Here is a 26,243-nt window from a genome sequence, read left to right on the forward strand (position 1 = left end):
TCACCTATCCATCCAGCTTTTTTATTATGTTGGACCAACCATCAAGCATGTTGGTACTGTTGCAGGCACTAAAGTGGCCTCAAGCAGTTTATCAGTCAGCTGAGTATCTTCTACTTTGTTATGAAGATGAATTAAGCGTGTTAATGATTCACATCAGAGAGTATAATCTGCTCAAATAAACTCAGTGATATCCAACACCCACAAAAACTACGTGCAATAATTATTAACAACTGAGAGAGCTGTGGATAAACTTGTGACAGAAATCATATATTAATGCCCTTTTGAACTCACATCCTCATTTAGATATACGACTACCATATGGTAGACTATGACTGCAGTAATAGCAGGAAATAGAATTCATTTTTGGAGGCCAATAAACCAAAAGGGAACTGACCATATTGTTTACCCGAAAAATCGGATAACGTTGAATTTATGTATGGTTTTAAGGGTAAGTAGATTCCTTTGATCTGAAGATAACAATACACGTATTTATGATGTAAAATAGGAAATGATGAAAAAAAGATACTTAGTGAGCTTTAGAAAAATAAACATAATGAATTCTTAATCTCAGGGAAGATGTCTTCTATTACAATCTATCTTGCCTTTTATAGCCAAGGATCACTACTTTATCTATAGCAACATAATGGAATAATATTGCTAGTGGAGGACCCATGATGGTGTGTCTCCTCCTTAATTCCCGCCAAGATTCTCTCCTTTGGTGCGGTTGTAACAGCTTTTTGTCTGTGAGCTCGATACCGACTCGAGCTCGGTGTCGGATCGGAACCTCCGCCTTGGTTTCGAGCTTGGTGATCACTTTCGGGCATCGATGTTCGGGACCTGTATCGGTCGATGTTACCTCGGTCGATTCGGACGCCCCAAGCTCGACGCCACCGTCTCGAAATTCGTTCGGGTTCTCCATGAAGATACCCCTTGACTGAGATGCCATCCTCGATCGATCTTCATGATCGAGGATCGGTTTTAACCGTATACAGATAGCCCCCTCGTTTCTTGGAAAGGAGATGACGAGAAACGATGTGATTTCCCTAAGGTTCGACCGAATCAACGATGACGTTTCTATCGACTTTGACTATGACGTGCGTGATAGCTGTCCTATCGATTTAGTTTTATCGAGGCATTTAATGTGTGTCAATTGGTGGTCGGCCACCGCTAGAAACGAATCGCCATGCCTTATAAATAGTTTTCCAATATAACGTTTTCCACTTTTGTGCTTCCTCTTTTCCCAAATTCCCTTTGATTATTTTCTCTACTTCGTTGCTGTAGTGCCGCTTATACCAGAGTTTTGGTGTTGTCCCCTCTTTCACCTTCCTTTGCGACTTTTCTTCTCATATTGATGGCGAAAACTTCAAAAATCGTACCTCACAAGGAGAAAGCTTCCTCCTCACGGCCGTGTGACGATAAGGCGCCGACCGAGCCGTCCGTTCAAGATTATATTCCCGGCCCATGTATTTTAAAAACTGATTTTAGGGTGGAGAACCCTTCGTCCGTTTCGGGTCGGTGTGAGCACGTATCGATGTATACGTGCTCTATAGCGGAGGTTCACCTCGAGGCCGTCAAAAAAGACTGCGGCTGGGGTTCTGAGATTGTGTTACAAATCCCATCCTCCGATGAGAGCGTCACTACCTACGTGGAGGGATTTTTAAGTGTTTACACCTATCCCTTTACGTTGGGAGCTGTCGATCCCGTGATTTTTGATTTCTGCAGGAGATATCAGGTCACCCTCGGCCAAATTCATCCTTCCTTATGGCGTATAGTCATCTTATTGTGTTTCTTCTCTACCAAAGCCGGAGGGTTGGATTTTTCTTTGAACCACCTTATACGATTGTATCGGCCTCAGATTTATCGTGGACTAATTAGGCTACATCATCGAGCATCGAAGGCTTTGATGTCGAGCATCGATGAAGATAAGGATCGAGGTTGGATGGGTCGATATATTCGAGTGAGGACTCGTGATCTTATCCCGGAGGAAAAAATGTTGTTCCTGAAAAATGGAATTTCGACCGTAAGTGATTCTTGTTTGCTTTTCGTGTCTTTTTTCGTTTTTGTTAATATTATTTTCTGATGTCCAGCTGCACCTTGGATGCCACAAGCTGTGCCTGATCTCGAGGATTGGGTTCGAAAGTTAGCCTCAACTTCATCCTATGCCAAGCGCGCTTGGCGTGATTTGGCTAAAGGTAGATGGGAGGCTAAGAATCATGGTGAGGTTTGGTTCCTGTTTCCCTCGAGGTATATTCTGCGTTCATTTCGTTACCGATTTTTCCTTTGTATATAGGTGTAACTAGGGATGCCCTTTTGAGGCCTTCGAGCGGTGATGAAGGAAACAAGTCCCCGGTCTTGGAACAGGGAAATGAAAAGAAACGAAGGGCTTTCTCTCGGCCGGAGGACCCTAAGCCCAAAACTCGAAAGGTGAGGAGAAAAATCATTGCCCTTTCGATCGACTCGGTCCAACGACTGAGGGAGGAAGAAGAAAAAGAAGATAGCTCCTCCCCTTTGGTAGTTTGACCTACGGAGGCAGTCGAGGTTGCTAGAGCTGCTGAGCCGATAGCGGCCGTACCCATCGGGGTTGGTTCCGAAGACCTAATTCTCGATCGGAGTACTCCGAGTGATTTGCTCGAGGCAATGGCAATGGGTCATTCACCTTCTCTTCCATCTTTTTCTGAGGAGGCGTTGAAGGAGGCTCGAGAGCTGAAGACTCCCGATATTGGTGCTGGCTCAGGTGCAGCGGATCCTTTTAAAGATTGTTTTACTGGTGTTGATGATAGTTCCGATATTGGTGATGCTTCTCTTTTGTTAGAGGAAGCTCAGCATTTTATTACTCGGGTAATGATTCTTCCATACTTGGCTTCTTTGTTCTTTTCCATACTTGATGGTTCCGATATCGGTGATCCTTCTTTGTTTTATTGGTGTTGATGACAGTTTCTAACTATGCAGGCCATCGGTAGGTTTCGAGTTGATCTTAGCCAGTGTGAGGCCGAACTCTGGAAGGTCCTAGGTGAAAGAGATGACCTTCGGCTTCTTTGTAGCAAAAAGGAGGAGGTTATAAAGGATCTTCAAGTGGATTTGGCTAAGGTTTGTGAAGAAAGGGTCGAGCTCGATCAGCAGGTGAGCCTCGTTCTATTAAAGTATGGATTCGACTCGACTGTGGAAGTTAACCCTTCGTTGTCTCAGTTGCAGCAAAAGATCGAGAAGATCGGGCTACTTCGAGAGGAGGTCGATCAAATCTGGGCCGAATGCAACTAGTGGAAGGAGACTATTGACCGCCTGGCAGCGGAGAAAGAAACCATCTTAACAAAGTTATTATCAGCCGACGTTCAGCTTCGAAACGTCAAGCAAAAGGTGTCGGTTCAGGCTAAGAAAATCGATGAGCTTGAGATACGACTTGATGAGGCTAAGGCGGAGGTTTAGTCGTCGAAAGTTTTGGCGGATAAGTCTATTGCTGTATATCGAGCTGATGCTGAGGCCGCTCAGGTGGAGGCCCGGGAAGCGGCGAAGATTGCCGATGCTCGAGCTCATTGGGTTGCCGAACTTGTTAAGTGTAGATCTCGGAGGGAGACCCTCGAGGAGATACATGCTCGAGGTTTCGACCTTACCGAAGAGGTAAGAAAGGCAAAAGAGCTTGAAGCAGAAGCTGAAGCCTTGGCTTCTGATGATGATAACGATGATGGTAGCAAAAGCGGGTCCGAGGGTGGGGAAGACCCTGACCCAGAAGCTTAGAGTCCAACTCTCCATATCTGTAAATTAATGATGTAGGTAATTTTGTATATATATAAAAAGGTCGATTTTGATCGATCAGATTTGGAGTGACGTTTTGCTTGTTGAGTTGATGATAATGTGGTGGTTAACGTAAACTCTGAGTAAACATAGCTTTTTCAATGTTTCAAACTCGATTGGGCCCTCGTTCCAACTCGGCAGCCCGTAGGCTTTAACATTTGAGTGTTTATTTCGAACTCGATATAGAAGTAGCCCGTGGGCTTAATATTCGAGTGTTATTTCGAACTCGAGATAATGTGGTAGCCTGTAGGCTTAATATTCGAGTGATTATTTCAAACTTGAGATAATGTGGAAGCCCGTAGGCTTAATATTCGAGTGATTATTTCGAACTCAATGTTGAAGTAGCCCGTAGGCTCAACGGTAGACTGAGTATTTCGAACTCGATATAGAAGTAGCCCGTAGGCTTAATATTCGAGTGTTTATTTCGAACTCGATATAACTCGATATGCCCGCAGGCTGGTTGCATAATAAATCTCAAGTCATTGTACATATGTTTTGGCGCAATCTATATTAGCATGGTTCATTTTGACCATTTTGGCTTTTAAAATTTTTCCTCTATTGTTGTGATAAGACTTTGTTGCATCTGAACTCGATGTATTTGAGGGCCTGGTGCCCCCCCGGTATTCGAGGCCGTTCGGGCTAAGGGTCGAAAGCCTCGGATACTGTTTTAAAAGCGCAGCACGATCGATGGTTGCCTCGTTAAAAACCTTGCCGTAAAAACCCATTTGGAAAAAAATCGGTCTAAGAAAAAAAGAGTGCAACACGTGCTTTTGAGTAAAAGAATACTTCTGTTCTTTGTTCGAACTTCTGTGCGGGACAGTTGAATAAATATGGGAAAGGTCGGACTTTAGCAGTAGTACCGTTTTAGATGTGATACATTCCAACTGCTTGATAGCTGTTTGCCGTTTATGATGCCGAGCCTGTACGATCCTTTCCCAAAGTTCTCGAGCACCTGGTACGGTCCTTCCCAATTTGGTCCTAGTTTTCCTTCGTTTGGATTCCGAGTATTGATAGTGACTTTCCTTAACACCAAGTCCCCTGGCTTGAAGTGGCGAAGTTTAGTTCTTCGATTGTAATACCTTTCTATTCATTGCTTTTGTGCGGCCAACCGGATGAGGGCAGCTTCTCGTCCTTCATCCGATAATTCAAGGCTGGTGTTCATAGCCTCATTATTTGATTCTTCCGTCGTGCATCGAAATCTGGGACTAGGCTCTCCGACTTCGAGTGGTATCAATGCCTCGGAGCCATATACTAAGGAGAATGGGGTCGCCCCTGTACTGGATTTCGATGTTTTTCGGTATGCCCAAAGGACTTCGGGCAGGATTTCTCTCCATTTTCCCTTAGCGTCGTTCAATCTCTTCTTCAGGTTTTGAAGAATAGTTTTGTTTGTTGATTCGGCTTGTCCGTTTCCGCTGGGGTGGTGCGGGGTTGCTAGTATCCTTCTTATTTTGTGATCTTCGAAGAATTTTGTGATTTTGTTGCCAATGAATTGCTTCCCATTATCACATACTATTTCGGATGGTATCCCGAATCGGCATATGATATGATCCCACAAAAAGTCGATAACCTCTTTTTCTCTTAGTTTCTCGAACGCCTGCGCTTCAACCCATTTAGAAAAATAGTCAGTCATAAACAAAATAAATCTGGCTTTACCTGGGGTCGATGGTAGGGGGCCGACGATGTCCATTCCCCATTTCATGAATAGCCATGGGGATAGGACCGAGTGAAGTTGTTCTCTGGGCTGATGGATCATTGGAGCAAACCTTTGACATTTATTGCATTTACGAACAAATTCTTTTGCGTCTTTTCCCATATTGATCCAATAATACCCTGCTCTGATCACTTTTCAAACTAACATGTCGGCACCGGAGTGATTTCCACAAGTGCCCTCGTGTACTTCCCGGAGGATGTAATTGGTATCTCCCGGACCTATGCATACCGCCATCGGTCCATCGAATGTTCTTCGATATAACGTTCCGTCCGTAGTCAAAGTAACTCGAGCAGCTTTAGTTCGAAGGGTCCTGGACTCTTTGTGGTCTGAAGGGAGCTTTCCGTTTTTTAAGTATTCAATCCCAGGTTAAGCTAGTAGAATTTATTTGGCGTGCCCTTCTTCGATTATAGATCTTGAAATTTGAACGACAGTTTCCGAGTTCAAATCATTCACCTCGACCGATGATCCCAAATTAGCAAGCGCATCGGCCTCGTTATTCTGTTCTCGTGGAACATGTCGTAGACTCCATTGTTTGAAATGGTTCAAAGTGATAAGCAGTTTGTCCAAATACCTTTGCATTCTGCCTTCTCGGACTTCGAAGGTTTTGTTTACTTGACTCACCACCAGCAAAGAGTCGTAATTGGCCTCAACGACCTCCGCTCCCAAATTTCTAGCTAGCTCGAGACCTGCAATTATGGCTTCATACTCGGCCTCGTTGTTAGTTAACCAGATAGTTTTAATAGCTTGCCTAATAATGTTACCCGTGGGAGATTTTAGAACTATGCCTAGCCCGGACCCCTTTACGTTCGAAGCTCCGTCCGTAAAGAGGATCCACGCCCTCGTCGATAAATTTGATTTTAACAGTAGTTCTTTTTCAACTTCGGGTACGAGGGTCGGCGTGAAATCTGCCATGAAGTCTGCTAAAATTTGAGACTTGATGGCCATTCGAGGTCGATATTCGATATCATACCCGCTGAGTTCGATGGCCCATTTGGCCAATCGGCCCGATAGTTCAGGCCTATGTAAAATATTACGAAGTGGGCAGGTGGTTAATACGCTTATGGGGTGGCATTGGAAGTACGGTCGTAACTTCCTAGAGGCGCTAATCAGCGCAAGCGCCAATTTTTCCAAGTGCGAATATCTAGTTTTCGCTTCCCCTAAGGTCCGACTTACGTAGTAAACAGGAAATTGCGTACCTTCCTCTTCTCGAACCAGGACACTGCTTATGGCGACTTCTGATACTGCTAAGTACAGGTAAAGTTTTTCGTCGGTTTTTAGAGTGTGCAGCAGTGGTGGGTTCGATAGATATCATTTCAGTTCTTGTAACGCTAGTTGGCATTCCGGTATCCAAGCGAAGTCGTTCTTTTTTTTTAGGAGAGAGAAAAATTTGTGGCTTCGATCTGATGATCTCGAAATGAATCGGCCTAAGGCTGCTATTCTTCCTGTTAACCTTTGTACAGCTTTCACGCTGTTCACTATGGTGATGTCTTTAATGGCCTTGATTTTGTCTGGGTTAATCTCGATTCCCTTATTTGACACCATGAAGCCGAGGAACTTACCCGAGCCGACTCCGAAAGCACATTTTTCGGGGTTGAGCCTCATGTTGTATTTCCTCAGAATATCGAATGTTTCCTGCAAATGGGTCAAATGGTTCTGTGCGCGTAGGGACTTGACTAGCATGTCATCAATATAGACTTCCATTGATTTACCTATTTGTTCTTCGAACATTCTATTTACTAGGCATTGATAAGTAGCTCCTGCATTTTTTAGCCCGAAGGGCATTACGTTATAACAATATGTTCCATATCTGGTCACAAACGAAGTCTTTTCCTGGTCTTCCAGGTTCATCTGGATTTGATTATACCCGGAATAGGCATCGAGAAAAGTGAGGATCTCGTGGCCGGCCGTGGCATCGATCAAGTGATCGATGTTGGAAAGTGGATAAGAATCTTTGGGGCATGCTTTGTTCAAGTCCTTGTAGTCTATACACATTCTAAGTTTGTGTCCCTTTTTAGGCACTAAGACCACATTGGACAACAATTCGGGGTATTTTACCTCTCTAATGGATCCTATTTTGAGCAGGTTAGTTACCTCATCTTTTATGAATGCGTGCTTCACCTCCGATTGGGGTCTTATTTTTTGCTTCACCGGTCTGAATCTAGGGGACACACTTAGTCGATATGTCGTTATGTCCGGCGGGATTCCTGTTATATCTAAATGGGACCAAGCAAAGCAATCGATGTTATCGATAAGAAATTGAATGATTTTCTTCCTGAGTTCGGGGCTCAAACCCCTTACCAGGTATACCTTTCGTTCGGGCCAGTATTCGATCTCCAATTCCTCAATAGTTGATTTGGTGGCATCGGAGTCATCGGGGGTCACGAAGGATCGAGGGATCCACTGATCATTATCTTCTTCGATGCTCTGCTTATCTGGCTGGGTCGAGGCCGATGTCTTTGGTTGCTATTTGGAATTCTGGTCTTCGACTGTGCCTCCTTTTGAACCTGATCCATTCACCGGCGAAGACGAAGATGTTGGTTTTGCCTCCTCGACGGAGAACATTTCCTTTGCGGCTGGTTGTTCTCCGTACACTATTTTGACACCTGTCGGTGTTGGGAATTTGAGGACCTGGTGTAGGGTCGATGGTACAGCTCTCATGTTGTGGATCCACGGCCTTCCGAAAAGGGCGTTATATCTCATATCGCCTTCGATCACGTGAAACATTATTTCCTGAATTGTTCCGGCGACGTTTATCGGTAGGGTTATCTCGCCTTTGGTGGTTTCGCATGCCATATTGAATCCGTTTAAAACCAAAGTTACGGACACGACCCGGTTTTGTAGGACGAGCTGTTTTACGACCCTCGATCTGATGATATTGGCCGAGCTACCTGGATCAATTAACACACGCTTAATTTTAATTTTATTCATGAGTACGGATATTACCAGTGCATCGTTATGGGGTTGGATGATTCCCTCTGCATCTTCATCATTGAACGATAAAGTCCCTGAGGGAATGTAATCTTGAATTCGAGATCGCTTTTCCCTCACAATCGACGTTTTAGTGCGTTTGAGCATAAGTCCCTGAGGGGTATCGACGCCGCCGATGATCATGTGAATGATGTGATGTGGTTCTTCTTCTTCGTTTTGCTTGCCGAAGTCCTTGTTTTTAAAATGGTTCTTCGCCCTATCACTCAAAAATTCCCTAAGGTGCCCTTTGTTGAACAAGAGGGCTACTTCCTCTCTTAATTGTCTGCATTCTTCCGTTTTGTGACCATGGGTGCCATGATACTCGCATATTTGATTGGGATTCCTTTGGGCCGGATCGGTCTGCATGGGTCGAGGCCATCTGGTATCTTTGATGCATCCGATAGCCGATAGCCGATATGATGCGGATGCATCGATGTTGAAGTTATATTTCGATAATCGAGGAACTTCTATAGGATCGGCATATTTATCAAAGCCTCTCTTGCTCATAAGTCCCCGAGAATTTTGCCCTGGATCATACCTGCGGTTATTCCTAATTGTCTCATGTGCCGAACCGTGGTTCACCCGATCTGTGACGTACGGCTGGTATCGGTCTCTGTTTGACCTTTGTTCTCTGTTGGTTTCCTTCAGAATTTTAGGGGTTGAGTGGTTCTGACGCGTGGGTTCATACGGAAATCCCAATTGATCATCTTCGACCCTGATTTTTGATTGATACCGATTGTGTATATCCGCCCAGGTTATTGCAGGGTATTCGATCAAGCTTTGTTTCAGCCGACGTGACGCTGTCGAACTCAGTCCGTTCAACCCTTGGGTGAAAGCTTGTACGGCCCAGTCGTCTGTGACTGGTGGCAAATTCATGCGTTCCATTTGAAACCGGTATACAAATTCCCTCAGTATTTCGTCACCCCTTTGTTTTACTTTGAATAGATCTGATTTCCTCGTTGCGACCTTTATGGCACCAGCATGTGCTTTTACAAACGAATCTGCTAACATGGCAAAAGAATCGATAGAATTTGGTGGCAAGTTGTGATACCAGATCATTACTCCTTTTGCGAGGGCCTCTCCGAACTTTTTCAATAATACGGACTCGATCTCATCGTCTTCCAAATCGTTGCCTTTGATGGCACATGTATAGGAGGTGAGATGTTCGTTAGGATCGGTCGTACCGTTATATTTGGGAATTACGGGCATACGGAACTTTTTTGGGATCGGTTTCGGGGCCGCGCTCGATGGAAAAGTTTTTGTATGAACTTCTTCAAATCCAGCCCTTTCATCATGGGCGGAGCCCCCGGGATCTGATCGATCCTAGCATCATATGTTTCGAATTTTTTGTCGCTGGATTCGACTCGTTTTGTGAGTTCCTCGAGCAGTTTAGCAATTTTAGGAGCGGTTCCTGATTCTCGCTCGTTCGATTTCACTGTGTCGGGCTCCGTTCTGGGGGTTACTTCTGGAAGAAGTGGATTGGAGTTTGGATTACTTTGCATATGAGTTTGGCTCTGCAACTGAGCTATCGCTACTTGTTGGGCTTGTAGCATTTCGAAAATCATACGCAAGCTGACGCCGATTTCCCCCGTGCTGTGGGTGTCTCGGGCTATAGGTCGAGCGCCACCCTGAACGCTTCTTTCCTGCTCGGAACGTTGATTCACTTCTAGAGCCATTCGTGAATTGATATCTACTGGTACTTCGGCTTGAATTTCGGGTTCCTCGATTCGAGCCTCATTACCGTTGTTGGGTAGCCTTTCGGCCACGGGCACCAAGTTGTTGGTTTCATCCTGAAGGCCGGCTTCGAGGTCGATTGGCAGAGCCATTGCTGGTATGAAGTTGCAAGCTGGAGTGTACTGTATATTTGTATCAAATTATCACTTGTTATTTTTAGCCCCACGATGGGCGCCAAACTGTTTACCCGAAAAATCGGATAACGTTAAATTTATGTATGGTTCTAAGGGTAAGTAGATTCCTTTGATCTGAAGATAACAATACACGTATTTATGATGTAAAATAGGAAATGATGAACAAAGATACTTAGTGAGCTTTAGAAAAATAAACACAATGAATTCTTAATCCCAGGGAAGATGTCTTCTATTACAATCTATCTTGCCTTTTATAGCCAAGGATCACTACTTTATCTATAGAAACATAATGAAATAATATTGCTAGTGGAGGACCCATGATGGTGTGTCTCCTCCTTAATTCCCGCCAAGATTCTCTCCTTTGGTGCGGTTGTAACAACTTTTTGTCTGTGAGCTCGATACTGACTCGAGCTCGGTGTCGGATCGGAACCTCGGCCTTGGTTTCGAGCTTGGTGATCACTTTCGGGCATCTATGTTCGGGACCTGTATCGGTCGAGACGCCCCAAGCTCGACGCCCCCGTCTCGGAATTCGTTCGGGTTCTCCATGAAGATACCCCTTGACTGAGATGCCATCCTCGATTGATCTTCATGATCGAGGATCGGTTTTAACCGTATACACATATATAATATAGACCATCCATTTCTTGTCTTTGAACTCTGCGTAAGAGCTCCACTTGTAGGATTCCACCAATGGAAAGAACATGTTTTGGCAGCCTAAGCCTCTACAAGCTGTTCTCCTGTACCCATGACAAGAAAGCTTAGCTGTTCCAAAGTCGAGACACATAAAAAAAGAAATCTTAACCAAAACTGAGCTGCAGCTGAAGTAGATTTTAAATTGCTTGCTTTCGTCAACAAAGAAGAAGATTAGTTCATGAATGATCACCTCACAGCTGTGTTAAAATGAATGATATACTTCCGCCAAGTACATATTCCGACACAAGTAAGACCAGGAATAGACTTAGTTAGTGGAAACCACTATTATTACTTGGAAAGTAGTTATTATCCAAGAAAAGATGTCAGTGTAAAATATCCATTTGATCGCTTCATGGATGAGAACTATCCGGAACAAAAGAAACTGAAATATTGTTACTGTTTCTCACCTGAGCCATCGGAAACGCCGGTGAGTTTGTTTACACGAAAAACGGATAGAGTTGAATTTGTACGTAGTTCTAAGGATATGCGGTGTAGCTTACTATAAATCGTGAGGATAAATAGAAATATCAAGTATAGATTGCAAAGAATGCCAAGTAGACAAGGTCGTAAAGAAGATGAAATTTTGGGCTAAACAAGTGGAATCAAATTAAGAAGCTTGAAAGAACAACTCTTCACTATAGGAGAATATGATGTTTGAATTACAATGTTAGCAAAAACTTGCCTTTACAGAAATGATAACCATGCCCTTTATAGTAGAGGGATCTTGCTTTAAATATAATTAAAAATACTCAGTGGGAGACCCAAGATAAACCGGCTTTTCCACAATTCCTACCAAGATTCTCTCCTCTAGTGGGATTGCAACGGCTTTTGTCTGTGAGCTCGATCTTGACTCGAGCTCTCGATCTTGGCTTGAGCTCGATTCTGACTGGAGCTCTCGAATTGATTCGGGGTCAACGTTGGTCGGTCACTGGATCATAAGCTTGATAGCTTTACTTTACATTATAGTTCGATTTGGATCCGAGCTTGATAATGATATCGAACTCGACATTGATCGTCCCCTCGGGTTCGAAGCTTGTTTGTACTATCTTCGGAACCCATCTCCAGGTCTTACTTCGATCGATTATCTTTCGAACCCGATCAGGCGTACGAAGGCCGATATCTATTTCGACCGTATACAGATAGTCCCCTCATTTCTCAGGAAAAATGTGGTGAGAAACGATATGATTTTTCAATGGCTCGATCGGATTATAAGCTGACGTTTTCATCGGGCTCGATCATGACGCACGTGATAGTTTTTTCGTCAATTTAGTCTTTCAAGGCATTTAATGCATGTCAAACAGTGGTCGGCTACCGCTGATACTGAACCGCCATTGCTTAAACCTATAAATAACCCTTCCTTTTATCATTTACCACTTTTACATCTTCAATCTTCCAAATTTCTCAAGTCCCTTTTCGTATTCTCCGGCTTACCCGCAAATATGTGATTTCTCTTTGCAAAAAGCCCCTCTTCAATTTTACCAAATCTTTGTCACTTTCTTCTATTCCTCACCTTTAAATTCGAAAATGGCGAAAACATCACAAACCATTCCTCAGAAAGAGAATGCTTCATCTTCACAGTGTACCGCCGATGAGACACCGGCAGAACCACGGCCTGAGGAGTGCGTTCCCGGGGCGTGTGTTCTCACTTCTGAATTTAAGGCCGATAAAGGCTCATCGGTCCCTGGCCGATGTGAGCCTGTATCGAGGTACATGTGTTCGATAACTGAGAAGCACCTCAAACAGCTAAAGAAAGATTGCAATTGGGATAAAAAAGAAGTAATAATTCCTACTTCTGACGAAGATATCACCACTTATGTGAAATGGTTTTTGAATATATATACTTACCCTTTCACGTTAGGTCCCCTCGATTCCGTTATTATTGATTTCTGTCGTCAATACCAAATAACCCTAGGCTAGGTCCATCCTTCTTTTTAGTGGATAGTTATCTTGATCCGATACTTTATGAACAAAATCGAGGGGATGCCGTTCACCCTCGACAATCTTATCCGATTGTACCGTCCTCGACTTTATCGAGGAGGGTTAATAAAACTTCAGCGTCGGGCTACCAAGGCTCTATTCTCGAGCATTGACGGGGACAGGGATCGGGGTTGGATGGGCAGGTTTGTTCTAGTGAGAACTTCGGACCTGATTCCGACCGAAAAGATGCCCTTTCCCGAGGAGTGGAATATGAAACGTAAGTGTGATCATGCTGTTACTTCCTTCTATTTTTTTCTTTCATTTCTTTTCTCATCGATACTCTTCTTTTTGTGATGTAGCGGTTCCCTGGATGCCCGGAGCAGTTCCCAATCTCAAGAACTGGGTACAAGCTCTTGTTTCAACTTCCACATACACCGAGTGCTCATGGCGTGATTTGTCAAAGGGTCGGTGGGAGGCCAAAAATCACGGTAATCCCCTTTCTCATACTCTTTAATAATTCGAAGGAGATGCCTTCCAAATATTAATAAAATTTTCCATATGCAGGTTTGGGCAAAGATGCGGTTTTGAGGCCCATGTCCATCGAGGAAGAAACTTTGGCCTCTGTCCCAAAGCCGGTGAAGGAAAATAAAAGGAAAAGAGCTTCTGTTCCCGAAGATCCAAAACTGAAGAAGAGGACGGCTCGTAAGCCGAACAAGAATGTCATTCCTTTGACCGTAGAATCAGTTCTGCGTCTGAGGGATGAAGAAGAGGAAGAAGAAGAGAACGATGGGTCTGCTCTGGTGGCCCGAACAAAGAAGACCACCGACGCTCCACAGGCAGCTGGATCGATGGTGGTTCATAAGGTTCCGCCTCGAACTGAGGATATATCAGAGAGAGATTCGGGTCGAGTCCCCGAGTTGCTGGAGATCGAAGATATTTTCCATCGAAGCCGACGGATGGGGGATATGTCTGAAGGGGCTCTTCCCGAATCTTTTCGAACCGAATAGAATGCCCCAAATAACGCATTTGGGGCAGTAGCAATCGAAGGCTCGCCCACCTTCCCTGCCTTTTTCATAGGGGCAATTCGGGAAGCCCAAGCTTTGGGGTCTCTCAAATTAGATAGGCCTCATGATGGAAAGGATCCTTTTCGTGGCCTGTTTATCGGCGTCGAAGACACTGCCGATTCAAGTGACGCATCAGATCTTTTTCACAGAGTGCAGCAGGCTTTGAATCAGGTAGGCCTTAAATCATATGGCATTACCTTTAAGTTTGCTTTTCTTTTTTTACTTCATTTCTTCTTTCTTTGCAGGCCGTGGCAGTTCATCAAAATCATGTTCTTGGTCCCGAACCGAGCTGCGTCGATACGAGGCTGAGCTTCAACAGGTTACGTAGGAGAGGAACTCCTTAAATCTCTTTTTGGGCCAAAGGGGAGAGGAAATAAAAGACCTCCAAGCTGAGTTGGCCAGGGCTCACCAAGATCAGATCGATCTATCCGAGCAGGTAATAATGCTTTTAAAAGCCTATGGGCTTGATACCGGAATGATGGCTAATCTTTCGGTCTCATAGCTGCAGCAGAAAATCGAGATGATTGGAAAACTCTGTGAAGAAGTTGATGTGATAAGAGCGGAGTCTTTGAAGTGGAAAGAAGGAATGGACCACTTTGTTGCAGAGAAAGAAACTGCTCGAGCCCAATTTTCATCGGCCAAAAACCAACTTCAAAAAATGAAGGAGAAAAGCTCGGTCCAAGCAAGAGGAATAGAGGAGCTCGAGGCTCGGTTGGCCTCTGTACTTGCCAAGGCTGAATCTGACACCGAAAAGGCAAAGGCCGATGCTGATGCACTCGTGACCGTCTATCGGGCTGATGTTGAAGCTGCCCAGGTCCAAGCAAGAAAGGCAGCCGAGACCGCCGATACTCGAGCACATTGGGTCGCTGAACTTGCTAAGTGCCGATCTCGGAGGGAGACCCTCGAGGAGATCCATGCTCGAGGTTTCGACCTCACTGAAGAGATAAAAAGGGCCAAAGAACTCAAAGCCGATGTTGAAGCCTTGGTTTCCAATGACGATGATGATGACGATGGGAGTAAGAGCGGATCCAAAAATGGGGGGGAGCCCGATAGAGAAGACACCGCTCCTGGGGATGACCAGGAAGCTTAGTCCTTAGTTTTTACGTTGTAATCAATCATGTAAACAATTTTGTATATAAAAATATCCCCTTTTTTGCCGACTTGCTTCTATTTTGTTTCCTGTCTTGTGAAGACTTTGTTCACGCCTTAATCAAATTTGGACCTCGTTGCCTCCATAACCGAGCGAGCGCTTACTCAAACTTGAAGTGATGTAGCCCTTAGGCTTATTAGTTGAGTCAGTGATTCGAGCTCGAAGAAATATAGCCCATAAGCGTAATGGTCGAGTGAGTGCTTGATCGAACTTGAAATAAAAATAGCCCGTAGGCTTAATGGATGAGTGAGTGCTTGCTCGAACTCGAATTAAAAGTAGCCCGTAGGCTTAGTAGTCGAGTGAATGATTTGAACTCGAAATAATGTATCCCGTAGGCGTAATGGTAGAGTGAGCGCTTGCTCGAACTCGAAATAAAAGTAGCTCATAGTATTAGTAGTCGAGTGAATGATTCGAACTCGAAATAATGTAGCCCGTAGGCATAATGGTCAAGTGAGTTCTTGATCGAACTCGAAATAAAAGTAGCCCACAGGCTTATTAGTCGAGTGAATGATTCGAACTCGAAATAATATAGCCCTTAGGCATAATGGTCGAGTGAGCGCTTGCTCGAACTCGAAATAAAAGTAGCCCGTAGGCTTAATGGTCGAGTGAGTGCTTGCTCGAACTCGAATTAAAAGTAGCCCGTAGGCTTAGTAGTCGAGTGAATGATTCGAACTTGAAATAATGTAGCCCGTAGGCGTAATGGTCGAGTGAATGATTCGAACTCGAAATAATGTAGCCCGTAGGCATAATGGTCTAGTGAGTGCTTGCTCGAACTCGAGTCGGTGTAGCCCTTGGGCTTCGTTGATTTTCGGTTGGCAGTCCCCGATTTAAGGGATAGCGGTCGGCCCTTAAGCTTGTTTGCATAATAAATATCAAAATAGAGGAACGTTTTCTTGGATATAAGATGTGGGTAAAGAAGAAAGTTTTCTTTGTAAGTCATTATACATGTGTTCATATTTTGTGTCAGGGCTCGGGCGAACTACATGAGCATGGTTCGTTTTGACCATTTGGCTCTTACAAATTTTCCTATCAGAACTATGTTGTTTATGAAGTAACTTTCTTGCATCGAGCTTGATATGTTTGAGGGGTAATGCCCCCCCCCCCCCAGTATTCGAGGTTGATTGTAAAGAGGCCTCGGATACTGTTAAATTATTCTAAGTTAGCACGATCAATGGTTGCCTCGTTAAAAACCTTGTCGAAAAACCCATTTGGGATAAAACTGGTCTAAGGGAAAAAGAGTGCAACGCGTGCTTTCAGACCTAAGGCTTCGTATTGAAGGGTTTATCTTAGCTCCTGATCGGACTTCTGCAGGGGTTAGTTTTGAAATGCAAACGAATATGGGAGGGTCGTACCTTAGCATAGTATCATTTTAGATGCGACACATTCCAATTGCTTGATAATTGTTTGTCGTTTATAATGCCGAGCTTGTATGATCCCTTTCCGACGTTTTCGAGAACCTGATATGGTCCTTCCCAGTTCGGTCCTAGTTTTCCTTCGTTTGGATTTCGGGTATTAAGGGTGACTTTCTTTAGAACTAAGTCCCCGGGCTTAAAATGGCGGAGCTTGGTTCTTCGATTATAGTATCTTTCGATTCGTTGCTTTTGGGCGGCCAATTGGACGAGGGCGGCTTCTCGTTTTTTGTCCGATAATTCGAGGCTAGTGTTCATAGCCTCGTTATTTGATTCTTCTGTTGCATATCGAAATCTGGCATTGGGTTCGCTGACTTCAACTGGTATCAAGGCTTCAGAGCCATATACTAAGGAGAACGGGGTTGCCTCCATACTAGATTTTGATGTTGTTCGATATGCCCAAAGGACTTCGGGTAGGATTTCTCTCCATTTTCCTTTAGCGTCGTTCAGCCTCTTCTTTAGGTTTTGAATGATAGTTTTGTTTGTTGATTTAGCCTATCCTTTCCCACTGGGGTGATACGGTGTTGATAATATCCTTCTTATTTTGTGGTCTTCGAAGAATTTCGTCACTTTGCTGCCGACAAATTATTTTCCATTGTCACACACTACTTCGACGGGTATCCCGAATCGACATACGATATGATCACAGATAAAGTCTATAACCTCTTTCTCTCTTATTTTCTCGAACGCCTGTGCTTCAAGCCATTTAGAGAAATAGTAAGTCATAAATAAAATGAATTTAGCTTTACCCGGGGTCGATGGCAGAGGGCCGACGATATCTATTCCCCATTTCATGAATGGTCATGGGATAGGACTGAATAAAGTTGCTCTTCGGTTTGATGGATCATTGGTGAAAACCTTTGACATTTGTCATATTTTCGAACAAATTCCTTTGCATCTTTGCCCATATCGATCCAATAATACCCTACCCTGATTATTTTTCAGACTAATGAATCGGCACCGGAGTGATTCCCACAAGTACCCTTGTGCACTTCACGTAGGATGTAATCGGTATCTCCCGGACCTAAGCATACTGCCAATGGTCCATCGAATGTCCTTTGGTATAGCGTTCCATCTGAAGCCAACGTGAATCGAGTAGCTTTGGTTGGTAGAGCCCTTAAATCTTTAGGGTCCGATGTGAGCTTTCCGTTCTTTAGATATCCAATATACTTATTTCTCCAATCCCAGGTTAAGCTTGTAGAATTTATCTTGGCATGACCTTCTTCGATCATGGATCTCGAGAGTTGAACGACAGTCCCCGAGCATAACTCATCTTCCTCGACCGATGATCCCAATTTCGCAAGTGCATCAGCCTCGCTGTTTTGCTCTCGTGGAACATGTTGTAAAGTCCATTGTTAAAAATGGTGCAAAGTGACATGTAGTTTGTCCAAATACCTTTGCATTCTATCTTCTCGAACTTCGAAGGTTTTGTTTACTTGATTTACCACCAGCAAAGAGTCACACTTGGCTTCAATGACTTCTTCTCCCAAGCTTTTAGCTAGCTCGAGACCTGCAATCACGGCCTCATACTCGGCCTCGTTATTAGTCAACTTGGTAGTTTTGATAGATTGCCTAATAGTATTACCCGTGGGTGGCTTTAAAACTATGTCTAGCCCGGACCCCTTCACGTTCGAAGCTCCATTCGTAAAAAGGGTCCATACCCCCGATGACGTACCCGATTTCAACAGGAGTTCTTTTTCGACTTCAGGTACGAGGGTTGGCGTGAAATCGGCCACGAAATCTACTAAAATTTGAGACTTGATGGTCGTACGGGGTTGATATTCGATATCGTACCCACTGAGTTCGACAACCCATTTGGCCAATCCGGCTGATAGTTCGGGCTTGTGAAAAATATTACGAAGCGGGTAAGTGGTTAATACGCATATGGGGTGACATTAAAAGTACCTTCTTAACTTTCTAGAGGCACTTATTAGTGCAAGTGCATATTTTTCTAGGTGCGGATATCTAGGTTCTGCTTTTCCTAAGGTCCGACTTATATAATAAACGGGAAATTGCGTACCTTGCTCTTCTCGAACTAGGACACCGCTTACTGCGATTTCCGATAATGCCAAGTACAAGCAAAGTTTTTCCTCTGTTTTTGGAGTATGAAGTAGTGGTGGGCTTGATAGATATCGTTTTAGTTCCTCTAATGCCTGTTGGCATTCGGGGGTCCAAGCGAAATAGTTCTTCTTTTTTAGTAGAGAGAAAAATTTGTGACTTCGATCTGATGATCTCGAAATGAATCGGCCTAAGGCTACTATCCGTCCCGTTAGCCTCTGTACATCTTTCTCGCTGTCCACGATGGTGATGTCTTCGATAGCCTTGATTTTATCGGGGTTAATCTCGATTCCCCGATTTGACACCATGAAGCCGAGGAACTTGCCCGACCCGACCCTGAAAGCACATTTTTTGGGGTTGAGCTTCATGTCGTAATTCCTCAAAATCTCGAACGTTTCCTGTAAATGGGTCAAATGGTCCTATGCGCGCAGGGACTTAACTAGCATGTCATCAATATAAACTTCCATTGATTTACCTATTTGTTCTTCGAACATTTTATTTACTAGGAGTTGGTAAGTAGCCCCTGTATTTTTTAGCCCGAAGGGCATCACATTATAACAATATGTTCCATATTTGGTGACAAATGAAGTATTTTACTGGTCCTCCGAGTTCATCTGAATTTGATTATACCCGAAATAGGCATCGAGAAAAGTGAGGATCTCGTGGCCGGCCGTGGCATCGATCATGCGATCGATATTGGGCAGCGGAAAGGAGTCTTTGGGTCATGCTTTGTTCAAATCCTTATAATCCACACACATTCTAAGTTTGTTCCCTTTTTTAGGCACTACAACTACATTGGCTAACCATTCAGGATATTTCACCTCCCGAACGGACCCTATCTTGAGAAGTTTGGTTACCTCTTCCTTTATGAATGTGTGCTTTACCTCGGACTGGGGTCTTCTCTTTTGCTTCACCGGTCTGAACCTAGGGTCCAAGCTTAGCCGATGCATCGTTATGTCCGGTGGGATCCCTGTTATATCTAAATGGGAACAGGCAAAGCAATCAATGTTATCGATAAATAATTGAATAAGTTTCTTTGTGAGTTCGGGGCTCAATCCCGTTCCCAGGTACACCTTCTGTTCGGGCCAGTGCTCGATTAGTGTGACTTGCTCCAATTCCTCAATCGTTCATTTGGTGGCGTCGGATTCATCGAGAGTCACGAAGGATCGAGGGATACTCTAATCATCATCTTCTTCGATACTCTGGTTATCAGGTTGGGTCAAAGCCAATGTCTGTGATTGCTATTTGGTATCTCGTTCCCCTTCTGAGCCTAATCCCTTTACTGGTGAAGGCGAGGATATTGGTTTCGCTTCCTCGGCGGCGAACATTTCTCTTGCAGCTGGTTGTTCTCCGTACACTGTTTTGAATCCTCTAAATGTTGGGAATTTGAGGACCTGGTGTAGGGTCGAAGGTACAACTCTCATGTTGTGGATCCATGGCCTTCCGAAAAGGGCGTTGTATCTCATGTTGCCTTCGATCACGTGGAACTTCGTTTCCTGGATGGTTCCGGCCACGTTTATTGGTAGAATTATCTCACCTTTGGTGGTTTCACATGCCATATTGAATCCATTTAGAACCAGGGTTGCGTGTACGATCTGGTCCTGCAGGCCGAGCTGTTCTACAACCTTCAATCTGATGATGTTGGCCGAGCTACCTGGATCAACTAACACACGCTTAACTTTAGTTTTATTCATGAGTACGGATATTACCAGTGCATCGTCATGAGGTTGTATGACTCCTTCTGCATCTTCATCATTGAAGGACAAAGTTCCTATGGGTGTGTAATCTTGAGTTCGAGATCGCTTTTCTCTCACAATCGATGTCTTAGTGCGTTAAAGCACTGGTCCCTGAGGGGTATCGGCACCGCCGATGATCATGTGAATGACATGTTACGGTTCTTCTTGTTCGTTTTGCATGCCGAAATCCCTATTTTTAAAATGGTTCTTCGCCCTATCGCTTAAAAATTCTCGAAGGTGCCCTTTGTTGAATAACCGGGCTACTTCCTCTCTTAGTTGCCTGCAATCTTCCGTTCTGTGGCCATGGGTGCCATGATATTCGCACATTTGATTGGGATTCCTTAGGGCAGGATCGTTTTGCATGGGTCAAGGCCATTTAGCGTCCTTGATGCGTCTGATAGCCGAAACGATGGCGGATGCATCAATGCTGAAGTTATATTCCGATAACCGAGGTGCTACCTTAGATCCGGCAGGCCTATCCCGGGACCCTTGACCTCGATAACTTCTTTTGTTATTTTGCCCGAGGTTATGTCTCGATTCAATGACTTTGTGGCTTCCGTTGTACGATTGGTATCGATTCCCGATCGGACCTCGTTCTCGATTAGTATCCCTTCGAACAACGGGTTCAGACCCCAATTGATCATCTTCGACCCTAATTTTTGATTGGTACCGATTGTGCACGTCGGCCCATGTGATGGCTGGGTATTCGATCAGGTTATGCTTTAACCGCCATGAAGCCATAAAACTTCATTCGTTCAAGCCTTGAGTAAAAGCCTGAACAGTCCAATCATCTGTGACTGGTGGCAAGTCCATTCGTTCCATTTGAAAACGAGATACAAACTCCCTGAGCATCTCGTTATCCTTTTGTCTTACCTTGAATAGGTCTAATTTCCTTGTTGCGACTTTTATGGAGCCGGCATGTGCTTTCACAAAAGAATCTGCTAACATGACGAACGAGTCGATGGAATTTGGTGGTAGGTTGTGATACCAAATCATTGCCCCCTTCGAGAGGGTCTCTCCGAATATTTTTAACAACACAGATTCGATTTCATTGTATTCTAAATCATTGCCCTTGATGGCACACGTGTAAGAAGTGATGTGCTCGTTGGGATCGGTCGTTCCATTATATTTGGGAATTTCGGGCATACGGAATTTTTTGGGGATTGGTTTCGGGGCTGCGCTCGAGGGAAAAGGTTTATGCACGAATTTTTTCGAATCCAACCCTTTTATCATTTGTCGAGCTCCCGGGATCTGATAAACCCTACAGTTATAAGTTTTTACTTTTTTATCATTGGCTTCGACTCGCTTTGTGAATTCCTCGAGAAATTTAGCAATTTCGGGAGTAGTCTCTGATTCTTTCTCATTTGACTTCACTATAGCTGGCTCCGTTCTGTGGGTGATTTCTCGAGATGGATTGGGCTCCGGCCTGCTTTGTAGCTGGGTTTGGCTCTACAACTGAGCTATTGCTGCCTGTTGGTCTTACAACCTTTCGAAAATCATACGCAAGATAACGCTGTTTTCCTCGACATTATAGGTATCTCGAACTGCAGACCGAGTGCCACCATGGATGCTATTCTCGGGTTCAGCATGCAGGTTCGCCTCAATGGCTACATGCGAATTGATATCTATTGGCGCTCCGATTCGAGCTCCAACGGTATTTACAAGTGGCCTTTCGGTACTGGGTGTTAAGTTATTGTTCTCATCTTGAAGACCGGCTCCGTTGTCGATTGGTGAAGCCATTTGATTGGTAGTTAGTCATTTCTAATCCGAAATCCAAGAAAAGATGCCAGTGTAACAAAAGAAAAGATGTCAGTGTAAAGTATCCATTTGATCGCTTCACGGATGAGAACTATCCAGAACAAAAGAAACTGAAATATTGTTATTGTTTCTCACCTGAGCCATCGAAAATGCTGGTGAGTTTGTTTACACAAAAAATGGATAGAGTTGAATTGTACGTAGTTCTAAGAATATGTGGTGTAGCTTACTATAAATCGTGAGGATAAATAAAAATATCAAGTATAGATTGCAAAGAATGCCAAGTAGACAAGGTCGTAAAGAAGATGAAATTTTGGGCTAAACAAGTGGAATCAAATTAAGATGCTTGAAAGAACAACTCTTCACTATAGGAGAATATAATGCTTGAATTACAATGTTAGAAAAAACTTTCCTTTACAGAAATGATAACCATGCCCTTTATAGTAGAGGGATATTGCTTTAAATATAATTAAAAATACTCAATGGGAGACCCAGGATAAACTGGCTTTTCCACAATTCCTGCCAAGATTCTCTCCTCCGGTGGGATTGCAACGGCTTTTGTCTGTGAGCTCGATCTTGACTCGAGCTCTCGATCTTGGCTTGAGCTCGATTCTGAATTGAGCTCTCGATCTTGGCTCGAGCTCAATTCTGACTCGAGCTCTCGAATTGATTCGGGGTCAACGTTGGTCGGTCTCTGGATGATAAGCTTGATAGCCTTACTTTGCATCATAGTTCGATTTGGATCCGAGCTTGATAATGATATCGAACTCGACATTGATCACCCCCTCGGGTTCGAAGCTTGTTTGTACCATCTTTGGAACCCATCTCGAGGTCTTACTTCGATCGATTATCTTTCGAACTCGATCAGGCATACAAAGGCCAAAATCTATTTTGACCGTATACAGAGTTATATGTCCATACGATTTTGTCCAATAAAGATCCTTGAGCAGCCGCAGATTCGTGTCCGTCGTCACTTTCTACATCTATTTTAATATTAGGATGTCCCACTCTGAATCTTACAGCTTTTGTTGAATAAAGGGGAAAGCCAAGCTGAAAATGTGTTGTTACAAGATCATAATGTTTCTGGTTAATGTGGAAACAAAACAAATAAGCCGAATGAACAAATCCCTAACATCATAGAAGATAGAACTTGAGGTGCGACCTTGAAATGGTTATACATGAATTTCTGAAATCAAGCACAGGTTTGAGATCAATTTATATGATAGTGTCTCAGGAACTGTTGGATCACTTTCTCCTCTACTTGACCAATATGAAGCCCCGCGGCCAACCCGGTGTAAGTCCCCATTAGAATTTTCTAATGATTTAAGATTTTAAAGTGCGACAATGGTATTCAGGAATAACGTATTCGAGTATCAAAGGAACCCTATGGGGTGGAACCGCATTATTTTGACATCAAAAGTGTTTCAATGATGTCGTTTCTTCGAGTATAAGTGGTATCATATAAAGCAAATAATCTCCCAATTCAGTTTTTATTGAAGCATTAGATCCGTATTGAAATTACGAAGCCATATAAAAAAGAATCGTCGAATTCGGACATCGTATGAGAGAGTTATGCCCATTCCCGTGTCAGAAAAAAATTATTTCCCGTCGCCAGCGTCTAGGGTAGCGCGGGGCGCTGTCCCTGGTGCTGGGGTTTCTTACAGCTACTGGAACTAGCGCCACAGGCAGCCCCCGGCGCCACCTGTGGCGCCCGAAACGCTATATATTCATTCCAGGGTTCATTTTACCCCATTTTTCTTGGCCGAACTTTGGGGTTTTTCTCCATTCTCACAAGACCTTCAACTCCCCCCATCTTCAAGGTAAGTAATCCCTACTAATTTTATGCTTCATTCCATCAATTCCACCCTAAAACTAACTCAATCCTCCGTAAAATACATAGATCTTCAAGAAAGTTCTTCAAGAACTCAAAGGAGGGTTTTGCAAGATTTCTTCCAAAAGGTAATCCTACACCCTTAGACTTACATGTATGGATATATTATGGGAATATGAGTATGAATTAAGTATTGGAACTTATGGTATGGTGATTGGAAGCCACAAGTTCCCAATTTAAATACATATCCATTGTAGAGATTGAAAGGTGATTATTTGATAGAATTTTATTGGCTGAGTGTGGATGGATGGTCATGTATGTGATGTTGGAAGTTATGAATTGTTTAAGAATGACGGTGGAATAAATTATTGGTAAATGGTAGTAGTTGGATGAACTAATTCTATGGGTAAGAGATGTAAAGATTCATGCCTACTTGGTGTTTGATAAAATGCCTAAATGGCCTAAATTATGGAATGTGTTACTAATATTGGTCCAATTAAATTATGTTGATGTAGATTGAAGTTGTAAGAGTAGTAGGTGGTTTTAGTAGCACTAAAGAGCTCCATCAAGGTATGTTGGCTAAACTTTCTCTCTTGGAATTGAATTTCATAATGTTCCCGTAAGTTTCAAAGTATGGGTTGCGTATTAAAATGTTATGGCTTTGAGTTGTATTTCAATGAAAGATGGTATGCCAAATTGTGTGAGAGAATCTCAATATTCTTAAGACTCTTAATTGCTCATATGTGTACCTAAAGTATTGATTAAAAATGTCTTATTGTTGATAACCTATAAAGATGGTTGAAAGTGAAATAAGTGAATTGGGGATATAAAGTGTGACCAACGTGCCAAGAAAGAAAGTTATACTTGTGGCCAATGGTGCCCATGAAATGAGATGGTGTGAGAAAGATTATGAAATGAGTTTTGATTCAACTATTCCAAACTAACTTCGAAAATAGATTTGCCTAAAAGTTTATGTACCCAAGTTATGCCCAAATGTGGCTATTTTAACTAATGTTATACTTTGTAAGTATTTTCAATGTGTTTTGAGCTTTTATATCTTCATGAGTTGAAATTGTGTATTGCCCTTTTGGGGAAAAGTATTTCAAGAATAAATGGTGTGTTACTCATTTATGATTTTTACTTGTGCTTCGATTGCCAATCATTTTACTCAATTTCTTAGAAAGAAATCCATTGTGTTTAAAGTCTTCATTGCCAATGAACCTAAAGTTGAGATTTCTGAATATTGTATATGTTGATATTTATGATGATGATCCATGAAAGAAAATATATTAAAGTGTGGAATATGAAATACGGCCATTATGCCATGAATGAATAATCATATGTATGGCCAATAGAGCCAATGAAATAATAATGTTGTAAGTGGTTGAAAGTACCATTTAAGTGATATATGATGTGAAAGGTTATGAGATGTACATATTCGTTGCCCGTCCAGGGTAGGGTTAAGGCTGTGTACATCCTACCCTCCCCAGACCCCACTTGTGGGATTATACTGGATTGTTGTTGTTGTTGTATGGTGTGAAAGGTTATGAGATGTACGTATTTGTACTTTTGTTTCCAATGTGTTATAAGCCCCTACGTTCTTGCGAGTAAAGACTATGATGTTCCTAAATGTTCTAAATGCTCTTAATGTTCTATGATAACCCATGGCAAGTACAAGTAAGTGATAGTATGAACATGAAATGTGATCGTTGCCTAAATGAGAATTTCGAAATGTTGTATGTCCCAATGGTTTCAACTATAGTTGTATGCTTCTGAAATAATATATGTAAATGATTTTGATTGTTAAGTCCCCAAGAGTCATGAACCTAGATAATTACCTCAAGAGGTAAAGGGAGTGAATAATGGGATGGAAGGGAGATGTCCTTTGTTAAATGACGATGAACCTTAAGAAAAGGAATTGGGCCCATGTGACATTGAAATCGACTTATTGACTTACCATGCATGTGTTAATATAATGAATTGTGTTTCTCCATGATAAGCATGAACATGAAGTATTCCAATGATGTGAGTAATTACGACGTTAAATGTTATGAAATCATGTGGACGGTATATGAAACGCATAGGTATATTATGTTATGAAATCTGGTAGACGATCTATAAAATGCATAGGTATATTGTGTTATGAAACCCTATGGACGGTCTATGACACGCATAGGTATATTGTGTTATAAAATTCTGTGGAAGGTCTATAAAACGCATAGGTATATTATGTTATGAAACCCTATGAACGGTCTATGAAATTCACAAGTGTATTGTTACAGGGAGAGTAGAAGC

The 26,243-nt window shown here is 43.1% G+C and overlaps 1 long non-coding RNA gene across 1 annotated transcript; it reads right to left on the minus strand.

Moving 5' to 3' along the window:
• Positions 1–278: 278 nt before the first annotated feature.
• Positions 279–11,417, minus strand: LOC138894947 (uncharacterized). The gene is made up of 2 exons (XR_011409134.1): positions 10,946–11,417; positions 279–389 (listed from the first exon to the last, which is right to left on the minus strand). It is a non-coding gene; the product is annotated as an uncharacterized lncRNA (long non-coding RNA).
• Between the last annotated feature and the right edge of the window lie 14,826 nt (positions 11,418–26,243).

This window comes from Nicotiana tomentosiformis, chromosome 6 (assembly GCF_000390325.3).
Source record: "Nicotiana tomentosiformis chromosome 6, ASM39032v3, whole genome shotgun sequence".
NCBI classification, from domain to species: domain Eukaryota; kingdom Viridiplantae; phylum Streptophyta; class Magnoliopsida; order Solanales; family Solanaceae; genus Nicotiana; species Nicotiana tomentosiformis.